The 24,752-nt window shown below is 39.9% G+C and overlaps 1 pseudogene; it reads left to right on the top strand.

The window, feature by feature from the left end:
• Nucleotides 1–23,924, top strand: part of LOC124788501 — a 40,102-nt pseudogene extending 16,178 nt beyond the window's left edge.
• Nucleotides 23,925–24,752: the final 828 nt, after the last annotated feature.

The following is a 24,752-nucleotide window of genomic DNA, read 5'->3' as shown; positions in this document are numbered from 1 at the left end:
GTGCTTTTGTGAAACACTCCGGTACCCAAGCCTAGAGTAGTGCAATATAAGATTCTTCTGGATGCATAATTGTGTCGTATGCTACACGCTACCGACGCTTTGGCTACTACTGTAGGCGCTCTTTATCAGGGCGTCTACATGTGAGTAGTGATTGCTGCATTATATTCACTTTATTTCAAGGGTAATATTAAACATTTTAAGGGGTGATACTACAGACTAACTAGAATAAAGTATTTCCTATAACATTTGTCCAACTTTTATTGTTACAGACATACAGGTGGCGGAGGACGCAGGGTTCATTTCGACTGTTAGTACTTGAGATGCAATAGATCAATTTTGTTTTCGTGAATGCCCATAATGTTTCTGTGTCTGGAGCCTCGATCGACCTAAATCCGTCACTAACTGTATCTGTCGTCATTTAACTAACGAAAAAGTAAGTTCGTCGCATGTGTACAGGACGTTCAGCCCCTAGTTCACACGTCTTCCATTTCTAAAAGGCCACCAAATCTGCTTAAATGGCGACGAGTAGCATCTACGGCATCAGTGCCGTGCCACCTCTGAGCGAAATAAATGTATTGATAAAACCTTTCTACATTATTAAGCAACTCCATGTGTTTCTGTGAGTTGCCGCGAAAACTATAACGGTTCTCCACGTTTCGTGCATCTCCTGTACCATCTGCTACATCGGGCTGCAGTAAAGTGTGCTATGATTTTATCTCCACGTGGTGCTCTAGAATTCATCGGAGACGCGTGTTGCTCATGGAATAAATATGCAAGCACAGCTCTTTGAGTGTTACGAATATAATTTCTAGAAATATAGACAAACGGCGGTAGACATTGTTTTTGAGGAAGTTTGCCAGTCTGATTTCCATTGTCGGTCGCTACCTTTCAGTCATTTTTGGCCCTGCTGTCTATGCTGGGTAATCCATTTTACCAGCACGTCACTTATTGACAAACATGTGTTTTTAATATTTGGTACCTATTTCGTCAAGGATGGAATAAAAAGCCACCCAAGTACTACAATAGACTCCATATTATGTTTATGTATATTGATGTACATGGTGCAGCGCGAAAAATTGCTCTTTTAAAGTCGTGGCGTCACTGTTGGTCGAATAGACAGGAGAGTGAGCGTGGTTTATAGTGACCAAAGGGACGTTTGTATCTAATTGTTGTTCAATTGCAATAATACAGTGGGCACGTGAGGAGAGCTCATTTTGTGTAGAAGTGAATTTCTGGAATTCCCACTCGATCATTAGAATGCAGCGTGCTTTCCGTTTGCGATTTGCAGTACTTTCCCGCGGACGTGTTCTTGGACGGCAATCAATTTTTAATTAGGTAAATGCATTCAGAACAACAGAGAATGTGTCACCTATAAGAAGAGGACCTGATAGAAGCGTTACAACACCCCAAAATGTCAGACGAGTTAGAGCAGCAGTACAGTAATATCCGAAACACTCAGCTGGGAAACACGCACTTGCTCTTGGCATTTCAAGACGTTCTCTCCACCGGATTCTTCATAATGAACTGAATTTTCTCCCGTGTAAAATGTGCGTGGTCTAGCAATTGTCACTAAGGAGTTACGTAACACGAACATCTTGTGAAGACATGTTTGCAATCATACCCCGTGTCCCACATGTATTCTTTTCTGAAGAGGCACGTTTTCACCTCCTTGGACGTGTAAGCAAACAGAATGTGCGGTACTGGAGCGACACGAAGCCCAGGCAAATTCACCATAGACCCCTGCTCTCAAAAAATGGTTCAAATGGCTTAAGCACTATGGGACATAACATCGGAGGTCATCAGTCCCCTAGACTTAGAACTACTTAAACCTGACTAACCTAAGGACATCACACACATCCATGCCCGAGAGAGGATTCGAACCTGCGACAGTAGCAGCAGCGCGGCTCCGGACTGTGCTGCAAGAGTTTTTCCAGCCGGCTTTCGAGGTAGTGCTATTATAGGATATTTGATTTCTACAAGATGGTGCCACTGCACACAAAGCGGGCATTACCATGAATTTTTTGAGGCAATCTTTTCCTGGAAGGCTTATCTCTCCGATGGGTGATCTCAACTGGTCCGCACGATCACCGAACTTAGACCCACGCGATTTTTTTTCTTTCGGTTTAACTGAAGCCAACGGTGTATTGCAACCTTCCCAACACCTTGGAAGGTCTGCAGATTAATATTGAGGCTGAAATTGCAAGAATACCAGAACATGCTTGAAAGAGCCATGAGAATTTCAGAAAATGCCTGCGGTTTTGTGTGTATTGCACAGGTACACATTTGCCAGATATGCTGTTTAAACCATGTAATTAGGAACTTCCATTATAGTCCAATATGAGAAAAGTAAAAATCTATGTTTCTAAGTGTTCATTATTGCTTTATTTCATTCCCAAATCAGCAATATACTGCGCTCCACCCTGTATATGTGTGTGGATATATTGTACTGGAGGTGCAATTAATTGTGAAAAGAAAACAATTACTTGAAGTAATTATTACTTGAAACTAGAAGAGATGTCTACTGCTCTACGTTGAAAAAGTTTGTGTCGTGAACAAGCAAAAACTCTCATGCCACTTCAAAGTCTCAGTTACTAGATAATAGAACTCTTTTGTATGTTCTGGCTCACTGTGGCTCACTAGCTCACTCATGAGTTCGTTCGGTAGTTCACCAAAAAGTTAGCCAGAACATACAAAAGACTATACATTTACAGCTCAAATTCACTCTTTTTTATAAAAGGTGAATGTAAGAAAATAAATTTAATATATTTTTTATAAAATGTGAATATAAGAAAATAAATGTAATATAATTTTTTAAAAAAGGTGAATGTAAGAAAATAAAAAGTCGAACGATTAGTTCACATTAAAAAAATTGGAAACTATTCCATTTAAAGAATATATAAAAATGAAAAAATCATTGTCGTATAGATAAGAAAACCACATTGCTATGCTTTCGATTACCCAATTTCAACTACTAATTAAATTTTATGTCTTTTATTAACAATTTTGCATCTCTACTTCTCACTATGATTTTGCAGGACTAATAATTTTTTTCCTGTATAAATGGTAGTTGAAAATAAAATGTCCACTACAAACAAAACGAAATACTCTACAAGAGAACATTTTGGAAATAAAGTAAAAAAACCAAAAAGAGATTTGGATTATGGTTACTTACAGAAAATTTAAATAATAATAATAATTTTGTTACAAATGTTGGAAATATTATTTAGAAGAGGAGAAGAAAAATTAAAAGAATTTAAACCGATTATATAACCTTTTTTCGATAATATTATGGTTATTAAAATATCAGATTTTATAGATTGTGATGTAGTAATGAAAAATGGAAAATTTCTTGTAAAAAAGGAAACTTGTGGAAGTTTTAACAGTTTTTTAAGATCTAGGTTTTATAAATTTAATTTGGCAAGACATGGAGTTAAACCAAAAATTCCATATTTAGCAGATTCCAATACACAAACAATTAAAGTGACTAAACAAATTATTAAAAAAGATTTAAAAATTATAAAACAAAAGTATAAAAATCCTTTTGTTATGCCTTACAAAATAGAATTATCACATGTTAAACTTGATACACGTTTAAAGAATTACCAGAAATTTTAGAATACCTTCAGAAGGAACACTACTATTTATTGGATTTAGACATAACACAAGATTTTGTAGGAATTTTTAACAAAGAAGAAATGATCGAATATTTAACAAATAATTTTAATTTTTAAAAATGAGAGAATACAAAGAAGATGGTAATTTAATAGTTAACAACAATAGTTCTGTAGGAAAAGACTCTTAACTTGGATTAATTCTAATTCTAGAGTAAAAATATACAATAAATTTATTTGCCAATTATCGAGTCCTGGATGTTATAAACAACGTGGTCACCATAGTATAGATTTTTTAAATTGTCTGATAAATGATTAAAGGAAACATTTGCTTCAAATTACTTAAAGAAAATATAATTACAAAACTGTAAGCAACAATTTATAGTTAAATTAATGCAGATTTCCAAAGACAACAAGAATTCGAGCCATTAACAGACTGTTTAGAATTAATAACAGACAACAGCAAATATTTTGAGAAAGCTTTATTGTATTCTGTTCTAATATCTAAGATGGGGGAAAATTAACAGATTTGTTATGAAACAGTTGTTGTCCTACATAAAACAATTGTATGAAATATGTTTGTTGTTGTAACAAAAACACAACACAATTAACAGGAAAACAAAGAAAAAGTAAAATGTATAATAAAGAAGAGAAAGAAAAATTAGTTAAATTTGCACTTAGTATTAACTTGTTGCCTATTAACTGTATAAAAATTTTCGAAAAGGCAGAGAATATAATTTCTGTAAGCATGTTTGTTTTGAATGAATGAAATCATCATTCATTCAAAACAAACATGCTTTATAAAATATGGAGAAACTTTCTCCATTTCCTGTTCGAGAAATTAAACCAATTAAAACATTATATTTGCAATCTACCGAAAAGAGAGAACAAGAATTAGAAAATTTAAGTGTAGAAGAATGAAAACTAGAATGTTTGGATAAAACACAATCTTTAAAGGAAAAATACAAAAGTACTTTGCAGAAGGAACAAAATATAAGATACACAGAAGAGGAAATAAAATTATTTTAAACAACAATGGATAGATTTTCCTACAAGAGGAGTTTTTAAAATTTATGGTTTTGTGGTAAGCAATAAAAACAAGTTTGCAAATGTTGGCGTTTGGGTGAACAAAATGATATGAAAATCTGTTTATATTTTTAAAGGTCCCAATAAATTTAAATTATAGAACTTAAGGAAAACAAAAATATTCTTAAAAAAGAAGGCTTTATTTGTATTGCATATAGTAATTTTCGACAATAATTAGAAATGTTTTACTATCCCAAGGAAGAAACATTTTTGGAAATAAATACACTTGGTCTTTCTACTTTTAATGGACATTCATTTCCTAAAATAATTTACTTAAAAACAATAAGGATTTTTGAAGACAAGGACAGTTTCTTGTACACTGAAGAAGATAAAGAAATAATCAAAAATGTAAAAATGGGTCAGATATTAGGAAAAATAAAAGTAGTAAATTGTAAACGATTCGAAAATCTAGCAGAAGGATTAGAACTAATTATTTCCAGCATTAAACTCGAAAATTATTGAGGAAAAGTTAGATAAATTTAAAATTCGAAAATATACCATATTTTTGTTGTTCCAATTATTGGCTTGAGGAAGAAATTAGAAATAACAATACAGATCTAAATTACAAGATTAAAATTAAACTAAAAAAAAATCAACACCAAATATGAATAAAGAAAGACTTGTGTTTATTGTTTAATTTTTATGTGCATTGTTAACAAATTTTAATCTTGTAATTTAGATCTATATTGTTATTTCTATTTCTGACTACCCCCTGAAGGAGACCTTAGGATCTCTTAATTCTGTAAATTACAATCTAAACATAAATGAATGATGAAGGCAACTAATCCTACTAAATGATAAACGTTGTTCCTGCTTATATATTTATTGTTGATTAAAAACAAACCTTTATATTACAAAGTTTACGTTTCCTAATTCTGCATGGTCTAATATCAATAACGTGAGATGACTGACATCATCTACATATCAAACACTAGAAGACACTACTTTCAAAGATGATCTATGGTGGTGTGGAACCTCGGCAGAAATAAACTAACGTGATCATAGCTGTTTAGCTTTTATAGCCCAAATAAGCCGAAGCAATTTGGATGTACTGCGTCTGGGGCGTCAAAGTGATGGTTCTCGTACTCATCTGCAACAATGGAAGAACTCCAGCCACAAATAAACTCTTCCAAACACTAGGACAGCAGAAGACGGTCCTCTGACTAATATATAATACTGTCTTCTCCTCTCTGTCTTCTACAGACAAGAAACGTGAACTCCCAGCCACAAGAATGGAGTTCGGATAATCTTAAAACGCAAGTACAGGCAGAGGAAGTGCTCTTAATTACTGAATGCTGCGTACTCAACGACGACTTCCAACCCGAAGGTGAAGTCCAGAATCGTATAGGTTCACAGCAGTACAGTGCCTGACTGCTCTAACTATAAACTCTACTGAGAGCAAAAACAGCAAGTCCGTCTGTACCAGCAAAGCTGATATCGAGCGACCGTCACACACGGGCGCTCACAACGGAAGACCTCGTTCCTCCACCTCTGGCATCCCAGCGAGGCTCAGGTCCCCAACATCGTAATTCCGAAAACGAATCATATTCCCGAAACCACGGAACATTCTCCCTCTCTACAGATTCTTCTGAACGCCGACCAACCATATTTTAGTCTTTTGTCGTCCAGTGCGGAAAGTTTGCGAGGGAAAACCTATACTCGTACAGTGGTACGCTTCTGAGTAAAAATTCTCGGAAATAATCAAGCCTATGTGGTTTCCGAGGTGCCGCTTCTCCGTTCCTCTCACCTGCGTCCAAGATTTTCAGCGTTCGCAAGTATTATCCGGTTATCCTTCCGGCCCCTACTTCAATAGCGGCCAATAGCGGTCGGTTGCCCCTGCATTGTGTCTTCGCGCTCAGGTGTCCAGACTGTACGCCTTGGCACTTCCTGTGTGGAGCTGAACCACGACACCTGTGTGAGCCTTCCACCCAAGGCTTGATTCCGCCTGCCGTTCCATTTCCACTGTCATTCCCACCTCCAATAGTAGAGTTAATCATTCATTACGCTGTTCTAATAATAAAGACACTCCATCACCTTTCATGCAATAAGCATTAACAATTATACAAGGCGTACGTGACAATATCAGTCTCCTTTACATATTGATATATACGATACCACGTATCACCAAATTGTGTTTGTAGATCATGGCAAAGTATGTGGATGGGTGCTTGTAAGGTGCGAAATCATAGGCACCTTACACTATTATTACAGAAGTAGTTAGCACATACGCAATGCTGCGCTTTTCATTTACAATTATGATACTTTTCTGCCAAGAAGCGACAGAAGATTCAGTTAAGGTAAATTTGTTCTCATAATTCTTCTGTCTAGTACTTCTAGATTCTTTAATTTATAATTCTGTGCCAGGTCTTCAGTTGCAAAGAGGAAATCTGGTTTTAGCTCCATGTTGTAACGCATTAGCGTTGCATTTCTTCATAAGAAGTTTCTTTGTAAATATTTTTGCTTTTCATTATAATTTTTCTATCTTGTGTATCTTTTTATGTATTACAGATGTTTCTAACTCATTTTCTTGAATTATAGATCCTGCATAACTGAACTTTTCATTATTTTCTCTTTTTATCTTAGCGATAAATTTGGTTTTCTCTGGAGAGAAAAGACCGTTCATAATTCCTTATCGCAAAGAGCAGCGTGAGCTCTTCATGTTTGGACACATTGTAGCGCCAAGATATTTCCGTTGAATACCAGGTCAGCTTGTTCTTGGCAGAGGGGATGACTATTGGGAATGATCGGGCTTCCTAATTCAGCTTGAAACCATTATCAGCAACACGAAAACCTTGGTCAGAGCCAAGGAATTGGAATTAATTCTATTTTAGCAAGTCTCTTATGGGGGGCCATCTTCGCTGCAGTTGTTTATAAACTGCAGTAGTTCACAAGCAAAACTCCTTTTGTATTCTACACATCACTTTTTGTTTTATTCTGCAACCAGATGTGTTTCAGCTGCAATATTATCTGATTCTGTCGTTGTTGCACACTGGTTACAAATTTAAAACATTTCGGATAAGTTCTTTGTTAATTAAACAGAAAGGTACTTATACAGATCAGCGTCTAATTCGTTATTTGAAAACCAAGCAGATTTCCCTCATGTGGAAGACAGACTGAAAGCCTTCAGTTCCTCCTGGACTCTGTGAGTTTTCTTAATATTACATTATATGTGCCAATTTCTGTGTCTAGAGTAGGGTTTCCCAAGCTATGTTCCGCAGAACACACATGTTGCACAGGCAGTGAGTAAGTGCCCCGCAAAAATTATTAATATCACGGCGTCTTTCCGACGTTTCGAAGATATTAATTATTTTTTAATTTTTTATTGTGATTTATATGTAGTTAATTACGATTTAAAATTTAAGTAATCACTGGACAAAACAAGTGTTTCTCATTTTTTAAAATTTTTTATTGACCTTCAAAATAAACAAGGTGCTCCATCAAAGTACAAGGATCTCAACGTGTTCCGTCAGAGAAATGTTTGGGAACCCCTGGTCTACAGTGTAATTTATTTATGTAAGTATTGCCAATTGGCCCTCTTTTTGCTTTCATTTTCTCTTTTTCTTTGTATGTCTGTTGATATAATTTTGCGTGTGTGTGTGTTTGTGTGTGTGTGTGTGTGTGTGTGTGTGTGTGTGTGTGTGTGTGTCTACACATATTATTTAATTATATACTTAGAAGAGGAATGGTATTTGTGATCATCGATAGGAAGAACTGTTTATCACACTAACTGATGATATTAGAGAAACATCTCAGTAGATGATCACAAACCCCCATTCCCCTCATTCCCCTCCTAAAATTGTATTGACACACACAAACACCCACATATAGTCAAAATTATAATAAATACAGATATAGTCAAAGGAAAAGACAAATGAAAGCAACAAGCAAGAAGCGCGGAAGGGTTGGTAACACTTCGAAAAAGAAATGACAGTCTAGGCATAGAGAATAGCAGTGAAAGTGTCATTTTGCGAAAACACAGTGAGTACACGAAAAATTGTAGGCTTTCTACCGATTTTTAACATGTTGTAAAGCTGCTTGGTTCTCAAATAACGACATAAACTCTGACCTGTAAGTGCCTTTCCATTTTATTATAAAAAGTTGCAAGAAATGTTTTAAATCGATAACGAATATATTACGACGAACAATATCATGTTGCATTGCAGGACAGGAGCTGAAGAAGCCATGTTAAAAAGGCGAAACACTTCTAGGGACATAAATAAAATAAAAAATATGTGTGCAGCATCCAAAAGGTGTTTTGCTTGTAAAGTGCTGCAATTTAATTTAGCCTTATTTCTGGGAAAATGCGTCTCATTCAAAAATTACAGAAGTAGTGTTTGTTTGTGTAACAGTTTGTGTATGTAATGGAATAGAAAATCTGAGTTTGCACGAAATGTTATGTGAAATAACTGGCTTGGTCTTATTTTCCCGACCGTGTCAACTTAGAATATCTCAAGTGCGCCAATATTGTTCGCAACAGCAAATGGGGCTTCGTAAAATTAAAAAGCAAGCAGGTCCTGAATAATTACTACAAATCGTAGCGATCTCAGTGAGATAGTCGTAATGGTGGCTAATCAGACATCGGCCAATCTGGTTATTCGCCCTCGTACAATTAGACTCACCGGCACTTCCGCTGTAATACCTCTCGATAACATATCAAGGATATTAGTGGTACAAAAGAAAAGAATATGACACAGTGTTTGAACAAAAATGAGTGATTATTCTCACTTGAAGAAACTTACATTGATACATGGGTCTTAACAGATCCCGGCTAGAAGTAGGAAAGGTGACAAGGGAAGTACTGTAATAAGTAAAGTACGTCACATAAAAAACGGATATTGTTTTACAACGACAACTTATTTCTAAAATGATTACTACAGACTTTGCGCATTATCACTGCATGGTTTTACATACAGGGTGAATATTAATAGAACCGAAAACTGCTGGGACGGATTCCTGACTGGAAATGGACGATATGCGTGCAAAGACAACAAATCGTCCCAGAAATCAGTAACGAGTTGCGTCGCATACACGTCAGAACAGATGTTAAAAGTGGTGTTCATGGGGTTTAAGGTGGTAGGGATAGTAGCGGTTGTCATCTAGGATATACCGGGTGATCAAGAAGTCAGTATAAATTTGAAAACTTAATAAACCACGGAATAATGTAGATAGAGAGGTAAAAATTGACACACATGCTTGGAATGACATGGGGTTTTATTAGAACCAAAAAAAAAAAAAGAAGTTCACAAAATGTCCGACAGATGGCGCTGAACAGCGAAACGTCAGTGACTGCGCATGACAGTCGTGATACAAAATCGCATCATCCCCAGCCTGGCTGATAAGCATCTGCTGGAACGTACCATGTTTATGCAGGATGGCGCTCCACCCCATATTGTTAGACGCGTGAAAGATCTCTTGCGCGCGTCGTTTGGTGATGATCGTGTGCTCAGCCGCCACTTTCGTCATGCTTGGCCTCCCAGGTCCCCAGACCTCAGTCCGTGCGATTATTGGCTTTGGGGTTACCTGAAGTCGCAAGTGTATCGTGATCGACCGACATCTCTAGGGATGCTGAAAGACAACATCCGACGCCAATGCCTAACCATAACTCCGGACATGCTTTACAGTGCTGTTCACAGTGCTATTCCTCGACTACAGCTATTGTTGAGGAACCATGGTGGACATATTGAGCATTTCCTGTAAATAACATTGCTTTGTCTTACTTTGTTATGCTAATTATTGCTATTTTGATCAGATGAAGCGCCATCTGTCGGACATTTTTTGAACGTTTGTATTTTTTTGGTTCTAATAAAACCCCATGTTATTCCAAGCATGTGTGTCAACTTGTACCTCTATATCTACATTATTCCTTGAGTTATTCAGTTTTCAAATTTATAATGACTTTTTGATCACCCGGTACATAATCGTACTTTGGCTTATACCATGGCTGGAGCTGGTTCGTCTCAAAATTCTGCATAAATCGGTCCTTCAAATCTGGTGTACGTACAGTCCGCCGCCTACCTGCAAGTTCGTGTCTGAAAGGATCCATGATCACACAAATGCTCAAGAAGAACTGAAATTTTTGTGTGATGAGGTTGGTCTCTGTGAGGGAACATGTTTTGGTAATGAAGTGCTGCCACTCCGCCGTTTCTATCTGTTGGCCGTACACAAACACAATCTCTGCTTGTTCCCGACATGAATATTGGACCACTCTGCAGCTTACAGTACGCTGCGTCAGTCACACAGCGTGCAACATACAGCGAACACATGGCAACTGGTCAGAGGAATCGTCATTGGTCAGCGCCTTCTAGCGCGTCAACGACGCTCTGCGGGCAGTGCGGCACTATGTTTTGAAATTTCTTCAAACTGTTGCATCCTTGAGCCCCCGGTTCGCGATGTACGTCTAGCGGTTACAGAGGTCAAGGATAACACTTTATTAATTATAGTACAAAGTAATATCTCCAGTTACAGTTACATTTTCAGCTAGTACACCAAGTCCTTTCATCCATACATGAATTTTTTCATCATTACTAACTTTTCCACAGGAACGGGTACACAGTGTAAATGGCATATTCATAATTCATAGGGTCTTTATGCCTCCCTTTCCAGCCAGTAATCCGTTCCTGCAGTTGGTCGGTTTTGTTAATGTTCACCCAGCGATGTGTCTTTTCTTCATCACAAATAACACAATTATATTATTAGATTTATCCATGTTATATGGATATTGTTTGAGGTCTGCGAGTGTATTACAACATTATGTGCAATAATTTTATACTGCTGCAGTCACTTTTTACTAATATTTTACTAGCACAATGCATTTCGGCAGCATGCTGCCGTCATCAGTGGCATTAAACAGTTACTTATACATCATTTTATCAGCAAAATAGCAAACATTCTCAGACCACACGACATTAACATTGCCTTTACAACACCCGACAAACAGCAACACACACTAAGACACAATATACACACGCAGACTGATAAACACTCACCATCAGGCATCTATAAAATAGTACGTAATACCTGCAGGTCCCTTTATATAGGCCAAACTGGGAAAGACTTTCAAACAAGATATAATGAACACATAAATGATTACCACACTAACAATTGCACTGGATCAGCAATAGCCACCCACATAATAGACACAGGCCACCCATAATCATCATCTTCATATATTACATAAAATGGATAAGGGACAGCCGCGCGGGATTAGCCGAGCTGTCTCAGGCGCTGAAATCATGAACTGTGCGGCTGATCCTCCCTCGGGTATGGGTGTGTGCGTTTGTCCTTAGGATAATTTAGGTTAAGTAGTGTGTAAGCTTAGTGACTTATGACCTCAGCAGTTAAGTCCCATAAGATTTCACACACATTTGAACATTTGATAAGGGACACCAAATCGACTTATAAGAAGAACTGAAAATCTTCATTCATGCCACGGCACATGGAGATGAATTATTAAATGATAAGCTTGAAAGTAATAATGTTAACTTCCTCAAAAACTTCTCCAACATTAAATGTTTATTTCATTGACAGAATAGTTTTTATTAAGTATCCATGTAACATTCTCGATATTGCCAATACATCTAGCTAAATATTTTCATCTTCACCAGAGGTATATATTACTGACTTGAAATTGTAAGTAGGTTAGCTTAGATTTTACGACTCTTTTGAAAGTTGTAAACATTCTTTGAAATTATAGGTAGTTTATCTTAGAATTTAAACACTCTTTGGAATGTTGTAAACAGACGTTTGTGGAAAAAAATGGTTCAAATGGCTCTGAGCACTATGGGACTTAACTGCTGAGATCATCAGTCCCCTAGAACTTAGAACTACTTAAACCTAACTAACCTAAGGACATCACACACATCCATGCCCGAGGCAAGATTCGAACCTGCCACCGCAGCGGTCGCGTGGTTCCAAACTGTAGCGCCTAGAACCTCTCGGCCACCCCAAGTTTGTGGAAATGCTAAGTTGTGATTTACCTGTTGTTGTGCTCTGTGTGCCAGAATACGAAATCGCCAACATAAATGTAAGTAAACGTATTAATATATATTACCTAATCATGACAATCACATAAAATAAACATTGTAACAGATTCATCCTTCCACACAGGTCTATTTTTCGATTCTTAACCCCACTGGAACACACAGGTAATGTACATAAACTGTCAGCTAATGTATAAGTGACTGTATAATGCACCCGATGATGGCAGCGTGCTGCCGAAATGCGTTGCGCTAAAAAAATATTTGTAAAAAGTGACTGCAGCAGTATAACATTATTCCACATACATTTATGGTCAGCTTGTTAAGCATGCTCCAAGCCACCATTGTACTGATACACAAGGAGCACACAAGTTACCATCAGGTTATTTTAGTAACAGATGAATACCGATTACAGCAGTATGAGATTATTCCACACATCACATTTAAGGTGAGATTGCTAGACATGCTCCAAACCACCATTGTATTGATACACAAACAGCACACAGGTTGCCATTAGATTGTTTTACTAGCAGTATAAAATTATTCCACACATCACATCGATGGTCCGATTATTAGATATACTCCAAACCCCCAAGGAATTGATACACACCCAAAGATCAAACAAGTTACCAAAAGGTTGTCTTAGTATACCGATTATGTGCTCCACATATCCAGTCCAACTTTTGTTTTTTTTTTTTTTTTTAATAATGGACTTGTAGTCCGGGGTGATATGTTACAATACAGCATCACCGGTCTATTGCGGTCTAACTGTGTTGGTGAGGCAGTGAATTTCCACAGGGCAGTGACTGCGTCACTGCAATTCACGTTGCAGGTGTGGCGGTAGGACTTCTAGTCCCGTACCACCCTCTCACGGTGATAGTACTACATGAGTCAGGCAGAGAAATTTTACCTAACATGGGCGGGTGAAGGTGTGGCAGTTGTATGAGATTATTCCACACATCACATTTAAGGTGAGATTGCTAGACATGCTCCAAACCACCATTGTATTGATACACAAACAGCACACAGGTTGCCATTAGATTGTTTTACTAGCAGTATAAAATTATTCCACACATCACATCGATGGTCCGATTATTAGATATACTCCAAACCCCCAAGGAATTGATACACACCCAAAGATCAAACAAGTTACCAAAAGGTTGTCTTAGTATACCGATTATGTGCTCCACATATCCAGTCCAACTTTTGTTTTTTTTTTTTTTTTTTAATAATGGACTTGTAGTCCGGGGTGATATGTTACAATACAGCATCACCGGTCTATTGCGGTCTAACTGTGTTGGTGAGGCAGTGAATTTCCACAGGGCAGTGACTGCGTCACTGCAATTCACGTTGCAGGTGTGGCGGTAGGACTTCTAGTCCCGTACCACCCTCTCACGGTGATAGTACTACATGAGTCAGGCAGAGAAATTTTACCTAACATGGGCGGGTGAAGGTGTGGCAGTTGGACTTGTAGTTCCGTACCGGCGTTCTTTTGACAGAGACCCATATGAAGTGCGCCCGAACAAATCTGGCTGCGAGTACTGTCGCGGTATGGAAATGGCGCTCGAGAGAGCGGTGGTGCGGTGGAGACGGGCAGACCGCTTATCCTCTGCCCTGTCCCAGAACCGTTGGCGCTCGTTTGCGAGAGGGCGCAGGGTTCGCGAACACGACGGCGACCCCGGCAGCGCAACAAAAGCCGACAACGGCGCCGCTTTTTGTTCTCCGGCCGCCTGTAATTACCCATCAAAATTAAAGGTAATAACGCACTCGGGGAAAGGTAAAAACCACAGGTCTCCCGAGCCCCCCGCCCTACCCTGCCTCTCCCGGCGGCCTCACGCAGTTAACAATTACGTCAGCAACACAAGTGTGGCGCCCGCTCCGCTAAGTATCGGAGCTTTAATTACAATGTAATCACGGCGGCCGGTCGTCTGGCTGGCTGCTCCGTGAGAAAGCACCCGGCGCCACAGCCGCGGCCACCGCCGTAATCAGCCTCGTTTGTCTGCGCCCGCAAGTCGCGCCCGGCCGATGTCTCCACAGCATCGCCTCGCCCGACATAATCCGCTTTCACTTCTTCGTCTCGTCTGCCACGATACTCACCTTCTACACTACTGGCCATTAAAATTGCTACACCAAGAAGAAATGCAGATGATAAACGGGTTTTTATTGGAGAAATATATTATACTAAAACTGGCATGTGATTACATTTTCACGCAATTTGGGTGCATAGATCCTGAGAAATCAGTACCCAGAACAACCACCTCTGGCCGTAATAACGGCCTTGATACGCCGGGGCATTGAGCCAAACAGAGTTTGGATGGCATGTATAGGTACAGCTGCCCATGCAGCTTCAACACGATACCACAGTTCATCAAGAGTAGTGACTGGCATATTGTGACGAGCCAATTGCTCGGCCACCATTGACCAGACGTTTTCAGTTGGTGAGAGATCTGGAGAAAGTGCTGGCCAGGGCAGTAGTCGAACATTTTCTGTGTCCAGAAAGGCCCGTACAGGACCTGCAACCTGCGGTCGTGCATTATCCTGCTGAAATGTAGGATTTCGCAGGAATCGAATGAAGGGTAGAGCCACGGGTCGTAACAGATCTGAAATGTAACGTCCATTGTTCAAAGTGCCGTCAATGCGAACAAGAGGTGACCGAGACGTGTAACCAATGGCACCCCACACCATCACGCCGGTGATACGCCAGTATGGCGATGACGAGTACACGCTTCCAATGTGCGTTCACCGCGATGTCGCCAAACACGGATGCAACCATCATGATGCTGTAAACAGAACCTGGATTCATCCGAAAAAATGTCGTTTTGCCATTCGTGCACCCAGGTTCGTCGTTGAGTACACCATCGCAGGTGCTCCTGTCTGTGATGCAGCGTCAAGGGTAACCGCAGCCATGGTCTCCGAGCTGATAGTCCATGCTGCTGCAAACGTCGTCGAACTGTTCGTGCAAATGGTTGTTGTCTTGCAAACGTCCCCATCTGTTGACTCAGGGATCGAGACGTGGCTGCACGATCCGTTACAGCCATGCGGATAAGATGCCTGTCATCTGGAGTGCTAGTGATACGAGGCCGTTGGGATCCAGCACGGCGTTCCGTATTACCCTCCTGAGCCCACCGATTCCATATTCTGCTAACAGTCATTGGATCTCGACCAACGCGAGCAGCAATGTCGCGATACGATAAACCGCAATCGCGATAGGCTACAATCCGACCTTTATCAAAGTGGGAAACGTGATGGTACGCATTTCTCCTCCTTACACGAGGCATCACAACAACGTTTCACCAGGCAACGCCGGTCAACTGCTGTTTGTGTACGAGAAATCGGTTGGAAACTTTCCTCGTGTCGGCACGTTGTAAGTGTCGTCACCGGCGCCAATCTTGTGTGAATGCTCTGAAAAGCTAATTGTTTGCATATCACAGCATCTTCTTCCTGTCGGTTAAATTTCGCGTCTGTAGCACGTCATCTTCGTTGTGTAGCAATTTTAATGGCCAGTACTATATAAAATGTTTCATGACGACCGATAAATATTCCAGCAGGCAGTTTATGGCCAATTTCAGAAAATACTTGTGAAGAATTCCATCAGAGCATTAAGGGGCCTGGTTCGCGAACACAATGGGAAATCTTGAAAAATTTGTCAGTTTCTGAATAGCGTAGCACAAAGAATAAGAGTAGTAAGCTCGTGTAATGCTTACCATCTTGTAACAGATCTTTTGGGAACAATTTGATACATGAACCATATCGTTTGGTCTCAAACTTTTTTCTGAGTTGTATTTTGTGCTGCAAGTGAAATAAAACTGTGTTATCATAAATCGATACCAACCTCAGGGGCGTCTCACAGGTAGCAACGGAAACGCACAGTTCCGACGCCGATAGCTGCCGCGCCAGGTACCCGGCGGATCCAACGACACGCACCCGCCCCGCCACGCCTTCAGCAGTTCCGACTAAAAAGAGCGCACGATTTGGGATGGCCGGCGTCGCGGTCGCAGTCTTTGACACTCCTAGTTAGCCCTCGACAGCTCGCTGAAGTATTAGTAGCGGGAGCCTCACACTGCACGACGCTCTTTAGTTTGTTTCTTATAATAGCTGGACTTTACTGCTCTTTGTTCTTTTGTAAAGTTTCTTCACAGCGTTTGGAGAAATCTACAAGTTAAGTAACGCTTTTGTTTACTCTATTTACAAGTTCGGTAATCATTTCTGCTCCTGCCCAGCTTCCCTACGAAGCAGTACACAACAAAAGTATGTTAACTATTTATGTACAGCATAGATCCACATATCTCGAAATAAAAGCAAAGTAAAAGCTTGATTTTGTTTTGTAAGTTTTCCGCTGTTATGTTCAAAGCAGATTTTCAAAAAGATGTTGCTTTTGTAAATTACGGTTCAAAAACTTTCTAATAACGGTTATCAAAAGATTATATAATTAACTCATAGTTTTTCTTTAATAAGGCCTTTAATTTTCAAATGTAGGTAGTAAGAATAGTCTCCTTTTCAGTAAAGTATGTTTTCCGATAGTATACAGATTTTCAACCCTTTATCTTTAATAATTTTTAACCATTGTGTACCAGAACATAAACAAGTGAACTACTGGTAAATTCAAGGTAAAGATAAAGCTTGTTTTTCTAACGACTCTTCATAACAAACATTTTTGATTACTTACCGATGATATAAAACGTCTGACAGAGAACGAAATAAAATTTGTACAAACCGAGAATATTTCTTCTTGGTAACATCTGTTCCGTAGTAGAACTGCTATTACTGTAATCTTTAAAGAGGGGTGGGTAGTAATTATTAACTCACATGCGTACATCATTTTGCAAAAAAAAAAAAAAAAAAAAAAAAAAAAAAAAAAAAAGTTACAGAAATGAAAAAGTTAGAAATATTCACGATGTAACCATATGTACAAATTAAACTGCAATGAGAATGTAAAATGACTTGTTCCACATTGTTACAATCTACCTTGCAAAACGATTCTCGGAACGTGAAAGTAACTAACTAACTGACTAACACGGAGGCATATCAGCAACCATTCTTTCTGCGACGGAAACAAGAAAAGAGGGAGGATACAGTGGTACACAAAGTACCCCCGCCACAAACCGTAAGGTGGCTTGTGGAGTATGGATATAGATGTAGATGTACGGTGTTTATAATCTGCATACTGGCAGGTTCAAACCGTGGTGCGACCTCTACCAGGAGAACTTCAGTGGGAAATATTGTCGTCGTTGTGGTCTTCAGTCCAAACACTGATTTAATAGAGCTCTCCACACTAGTCTGCCTTGTGCAGAAATCTTCATCTGCCAGTAACTATTGCAACCCTCATCCATTTTAACCTGCTTACTGCACTCATTCCTTGATCCTCTACAATTTTTATTCTCCCCCCCCCCTCCCCCCATCCACACATACAAACACATTTCCTCTCCACTACCACACTGACGACGTCCTGATGCCTTAAGACATGCCCTATCAACAAAACCCCTCTCTTTGTCTGATTATGCCATAAGTTTCTTTCTTCCTCAGTACGAATCATTACTTCTTAGATACCTGGTCTACCCATCGAATCTTCAGGACTCCTCTGTAGCACCACATTTCAAAAGTTTGCATCCTCTTTTTGTTTGAACTGTTTGTTGTCCACATTTCTCTTCATGCAAGGCTACACTCCAGACAAATACCGTCAGAAAAGACTTCTAACACTTGAATTTGTATTAGACACTAGCTGCAGTGCCTGGCATTCACCGGGATGCCTAATATCTGCCACACAGAGTGATTGGCCCTGTGCCTTGTTGATAGTCATAGTGAATGCAATTGCTTTAAATCGAAGAGCGTATCTGAATCACTGAGTGTCAAAGGGACGCAACGAATGAATACGCCTTCACCCACAGAATTCGAAAAAATCAGGTTTTAGGCTTTCGATTCTGATTTTTGCCAATATAAACCAATTACAAGCCAAAGTTTATATATTGTGTATATTTAAAAATGTATAACAAAGCTCCCAAAAAGTTCATAAGGGAATCGTCTAGAAATTTAAAGTAAGCAGGCGAAGAACTTCTAACGGTTTTTGGTAACAAAAGAGTGCAAAATTTTAGTCTAGTCGGTATAAAATTATATTTGTACGAATTACAAACAAACTAGCGGTCTCTCTTCTTTATATAAGAAATTCCTCTCTTCTTAGAAACGCCACTTTTACTGTTAGCAGTCTGTATTTTCTATTCTCTCTGTTTGGCCCATCATCAGTTCACTGTCCAAACAGCAAAACTGATCGACTACTTTTGGTGCTTCATTTCAATCTAAATCTATCCGCATCACTTTTGTTTGAGTTTTGTTGATATTTACCTTACAACCTCTTTTCAAGACACTACCTGTTGTGTTCAACTGAACTTCCAAGTCCTTTGCCGTCTCTGACAGAATTATAATGTCACTGGTAAATTTCAAAGTGTTCATTTCTTTCCCACGACTACGTTAAATATTAGGGCTGTGTTACAACGCAGCTCAAAGTGTTCAAACAGTTAAGTCACAATTCGGGAAATCTCGGATTCTGTTTGATCTTTTGATAGGCCTGCGGTCTATTGACTTTTGTTGATACTATTACAACGACTCGTGCTAGTTTTTGTAATGGACTATGAATTTTAATAACGAAAATAATTTTGAAACACGGTCTGAAGTATCCTGAATGGGGCAGATCATGCGCAACAACGGCAACTAATAACTGAATAAAAGATGACAATCACCATTCTGTTCAGTTCAGGAACTTTCAGTCGTCCCACGACCTAGTGAGGCCTGGTGGTACTATCTCCAAGATGGATCTCACCACTGTAATTTATTCTGGCTATAAAAATTGCAGTCGCTTCATTACGATATATTCCGTTTGTTCTGCATTTAGTTGTTGATTAATTGTCTTGATTGTTTCGTCTGAATGTTGCCCTCTTGTTTCCAAACTGATTAAAATGTAGTAAAGTTATTGTAACATGTGAACAGGGACTACATTGTTCATTTGCAACCTACTTGGTGAATCATTACCGCTTCTCATGAACAAATAAAATATTATAGTAGGTTCAGTCAAGTAGTATATTCTGGAGGACAATATTTTCGTCCCTGTCTGTTACCATTACTTAAAAATTAACATAAATATTTAGCTTATATATCCATACATCTGCATATATCCCAGTACTATAAGAGAGCTCGTGTTGTAACTTTGTTCAAACACAATAGGACTTCGTGCAGTGGTAGGATACTGCAGTGCGACAACATTTTCATCTTTGTCTTGTGACGCCTCTTTCATTCTTTCTTTCGCTTACGCCATAGTCACGCAGCGATCGCAGGGTCGGCGTGGTTATAACGGATTTGGCAATGTTAGTCTTAGGGATGGCCAGATGCCCTTCCTACCGCCACCCCGAACCCTCCAGGACAGAATCACTGTACCCCAACTGTCTGTGTCTAGTGTAAATCGGGAAATAGTGCGGACGTGTTTCAAATGTCTGCAACGCGTGTAACTCAGGCGGAACGCGGGGACCAGCCCGGTATTCACCTAGCGGGATGTGGAAAACCGCTTAAAAACCACATACAGGCTGGCTAGCACACCAGCCCTCGTCGTTAATCCGCCGGTGGATTCGACCCGGGGCCGGCGCGCCTACCCAAGTCCAGGAAGCAGCGCATTAGCGCTCTCAGCTACCCCGACGGGTGTCTTGTGCTGCCTCTAATAGTGGTAAAAGTAATTACAGTAACATACACTTATCAAAGAATATTTATCACAAGTAGTGTATCGAAACTTTAGATTTCTCGATGACATATAAAGATTCCATGAACTGCTATATAAAGGAGAGGCGCCATGTTATCTTCGTCTTATTGCTTGACTCTTAGATCTTGTTGCTTAGTTCTTGTCTTCCGCTCGTGGATCTGTATGCCATTCGATGTATAGAGGCTTGCTGCCTCTTCGTGTAACTTAAATTACCGACAAATAATAATTATCAGAGTTGCTTTTTAAAAAATTATACTTGCTGTGAAACGGAAACCTTTTCCATTCCGCCGGCAAGGGTGGCCGAGTGGTTCTAGGCGCTACAGTCTGGAACCGCGTGACCGCTACGGTCGCAGGTTCGAATCCTGCCTCGGGCATGGGTGTGTGTGATGTCCTTAGGTTAGTTAGGTTTAAGTAGTTCTAAGTTCTAGGGGACTGAAGACCTCAGGGGTTAAGTCCCATAGTGCTCAGAGACATTTGAACGATTTTTTTCCCACACCTTGCCATTTACGTAAATGTGGGCAATGCTTTGTACGGGTGGAAGCTAGTGTGGTATTTTAATTTAATTTCCGAAAATGGCTTAAAGTTAGTTTTTTTTTATTTCTCGCGCTCTACATTCTGAACAACCTGCATTTGCAAGTTATTTACGAAGTCTGATTTTCAATTAACAGAGCACTGTTATCTTTGGTTCTTGAAAATTTATCTTTACGTAAAGCGACACTAGCAGAAGCTTGCATTAACTTTGCCTTGAGTCTGACGAAGTAATATTTCAGAATTAAAAGAGTTTCCGATTTATTTCGTGTCAGAAATAAAATATTTAATATCCATAACGCAGACAAATTTTCGTAGCAATAAAATATATCTATGATCTCAGAATAATAATTCCTAACATCAGAATGTAGCAAGAGAGGTTCATTATAATAGAACGTATTTATTCCTGCCTTGCCACTATTTCTTTAGGGAGAGACTTTCTCAAGTTCCCGTGATAAATTCATGTAGAGTCTACTTTCGTCTGTTACCTTTAACAAAGAAATCTGCATAAATGTTTAGCCTATACAGGCTAGCATCATACTTCGAAAGTATGATGCTAGCTGAAAAGTTTGTGGGACAACCAAATTGACCTTCATATCTCTGAAGCGACCCCACCTAGCAACAAAAAACCAACGTCATATTATGGCCCCCGTTGTCCCACGCAACATTTGTCTCACAAACTTTTCAGCTCCTTTCATACTTTCAGAGTTATTCTAGGTGGCAATAGTGACTCACCCTGTATAGGCTAAACATTTATGCTGATTTTTTTTGTTAAAGGTAACAGACGTAAGTAGACTCTACATGAACTTATCACGGGCACTTGAGAAAGCGTCTCCCTAAGCAAATAGTGGAAAGGCAAGAATAAATACGTTTGTAAGTAGGTTGTTTAGGTTTTTATGTTGGTAACTCCACGTAGCGCTCTGTATGAAAATCACTGACCGTGCTGTGGTATGCAGTCTGTGGCTGGTTGGCATTGTTGTAATATTCGGTATTGTAGTGTTGGGCAGTTGGATGAGAACAGCGCGTAGCGTTGCGCAGTTGGAGGTGAGCCGCCAGCAGTGGTGGATGTGGGGAGACAGATGGCAGAATTTTGAGAGCGGACGATCTGGATGTGTGTCCGTCAGAAAGAGTAAATTTGTAATAATGGATATCATGAGCTGATATATATATATATATATATATATATATATATATATATATATATATATATATATATATATATATGATGACTTTTGAATATTATTAAGGTAAATACATTGTTTGTTCTCTATCAAAATCTTTTATTTAGCTGGCAGTATTGGCGCTCGCTGTGTTGCAGTAGTTTGAGTAACAAAGATTTTTGTGAGGTAAGTGGTTCATGAAAGGTATAGGTTATTGTTAGTCAGGGCCATTCTTTTGTAGGGATTATTGAAAGTCATATTGCGTTGCGCTAAAAATATTGTGTGTCAGTTTAGTGAATTTCTGATTACGTTCAGTTTTGCTCAGCTGTTTGAAAATCAAATAACGTAGAGGTTTTCCAGCACTGTCATTTATAAAAATTTTCTAAGGGGATGTTTCATAAGTATGTTTTGTGGGTGCCAGCTGTGTGAGTCATTGCCTACTGTCTCTTTGTTGGCGCGCGTCGTTATTGGAATTGGGAGACCTAACTTCTATAAATTCACCTTGCCGAGAGGGCCCTGCCCTGTTTTAATCCCGCCAGTTCTGATGAAATTCAGGTCTGTCGTTATGTCGGTAGTTTCCATAGTTTCTTTTTTGTCGGTCATGTGGTGCAGAATTTCTCGCGGAATCGTAACTGCGTGGTGGACCGTTGCGTCCGAACTCATTCTGTTTCCCTTGATAATAATTATTTTTACTAAGATGGTATCTGTTCTTTCGGACACGTCTGAAAGAATAGAAGCCATCTTAGTAAATATATAGTTCAGGCTCACCGGCCACTTAACCAACTTCTTCTTCTGTGCGAATGCACAAACAGTGCTCGAACTCTTACGAGAATCGGCAACGAGCCGCGAGTAATGAGTATAATGGGTGGGGACACTACGAATGTAGTGCGGGACAATACGTTGGGAATGTGGGTTTTGCGGAAGGCGTGCCAGAGATAAATCCCTGCAGTCGCGCTATTCTGTGTCCTCGGTGGCTCAGATGGATGTCGGCAGGGTAGCTCAGCGTGTTCGGTCAGAGGGTTTAGCTACCCTCTGTAATAAAAAACTGAGTGAACAGATCAACGAACAAGCTGAACGGGTGTCATCATACGTCCGCCACGAACAAATTCAATGAGCAATATAGGACAAAATGCGAAAAAAAGATGGATAGAGCGTCTGCCATGCAAGCAGGAGATGTCGAGTTCGAGTCCCGGTCGGGGCACACATTTCCATCTGTCCCCGTTGATGTATGTCAACGCCTGTAAGCAGCTAAGAGTGTTGGTTTCATTGTAAATAATTATTTTGGTTCCCATATTGTCTGTTTCTCTGATTGTCTCTGTCATAGTGGAGAGGTGATCTTTCCCTGTGATTATTATTACTCTGCCAGTGGTTGTCATATGTGTGGTGTCTGTTTTGGTCACGATTTGCGTCGTAAGAATAGCCTTGTCGTGTCCAGTTATTGTTTCTGTCGTCACGGATTTGTGACGGATGTAACCTGTAATGATTGTTTTCCTGTTTTCGCATCCTGCGACTGTCTGTGTCAATTTCTAATTCTTGTAAGAGTCCCTGAAAAGCTTCAATTCGTATTGTAAATTTCTTCAAACACAGTAATTGTTTGTACAGTGGTATGATCCTCCATTGTTCACGAAATTGTGAAATTGTAAGCGAGCCATAGCTCATTTTTATGGCTAGTCCGTAGTTCCTTGCGCATCCCTCGCACTGAAGCTGCGGTGTATCGGTGCGCCAGAGCCTGCCGGACCAGAGAGAGACGGCCGAGACGGAGGCGTGTCCGTGCGTGCGCGCCGCGTCGCCAGGGGCAGCCGGGCCTTTCTCACGGCCATGCTAACTGAATCTCGCGGGATAATTGCGCACGCATCTGGCCGGGCCGTTCTACCTGCGGTAATTAGCGACCCAGCGCAGGTACGGCCGGCCAATGACACTGCACACCGCTGCCTGTCCGCACCCAGCCACCCCACTTCTCCACCGCTATGCAGGCCACCAGCTCGGCATCTTCCTAAGTCTGCGGCACAGCATCAAGCAAAATGCGACGCCTCTGCCGGTACTGACAGAATAAGAGCGTATGGACTATCAGACCAATTGTGTGATTGGATTGAAGAGTTCCTAGATAACAGAACGCAGCATGTCTTTCTCAATGGAGAGAAAACATCCGAAGTAAGAGTGATTTTAGGTGTCCCGCAGGGGAGTATCGTACGACCGTTGCTATTCACAGTATACATAAATGACCTTGTGGATAACATTGGAAGTTCACTGAGGCTTTTTGTGGATGATGCTGTAGTATATCGAGAGGTTGTAACAATGGACAATTGTACTGAAATGCAGGAGGATCTGCAACGAATTGACGCATGGTGCAGGGAATGGCAATTGAATCCCAATGTAAAGAAGTGTAATGTGCTGCGAATACATAGAAAGAAAGATCCCTTATCATTTAGCTACAATATAGCAGGTCAGCAACTGGAAGCAGTTAATTCCATAAATTATCTGAGAGTAGGCATTAGGAGTTATTTAAAATGCAATGACCACATAAAATTAATCGTCGGTAAAGCAGATGCCAGACTGAGATTCATTGTAAGAATCCTAAGGAAATGCAATCCGAAAACAAAGGAAGTAGGTTACAGTACACTAGTTCGCCCACTGCTTAAACATTGCTCACCAG

This window comes from Schistocerca piceifrons, chromosome 3 (assembly GCF_021461385.2).
Source record: "Schistocerca piceifrons isolate TAMUIC-IGC-003096 chromosome 3, iqSchPice1.1, whole genome shotgun sequence".
Lineage (NCBI taxonomy): Eukaryota > Metazoa > Arthropoda > Insecta > Orthoptera > Acrididae > Schistocerca > Schistocerca piceifrons.
This window is presented reverse-complemented; position numbering and strand designations above follow the sequence as displayed.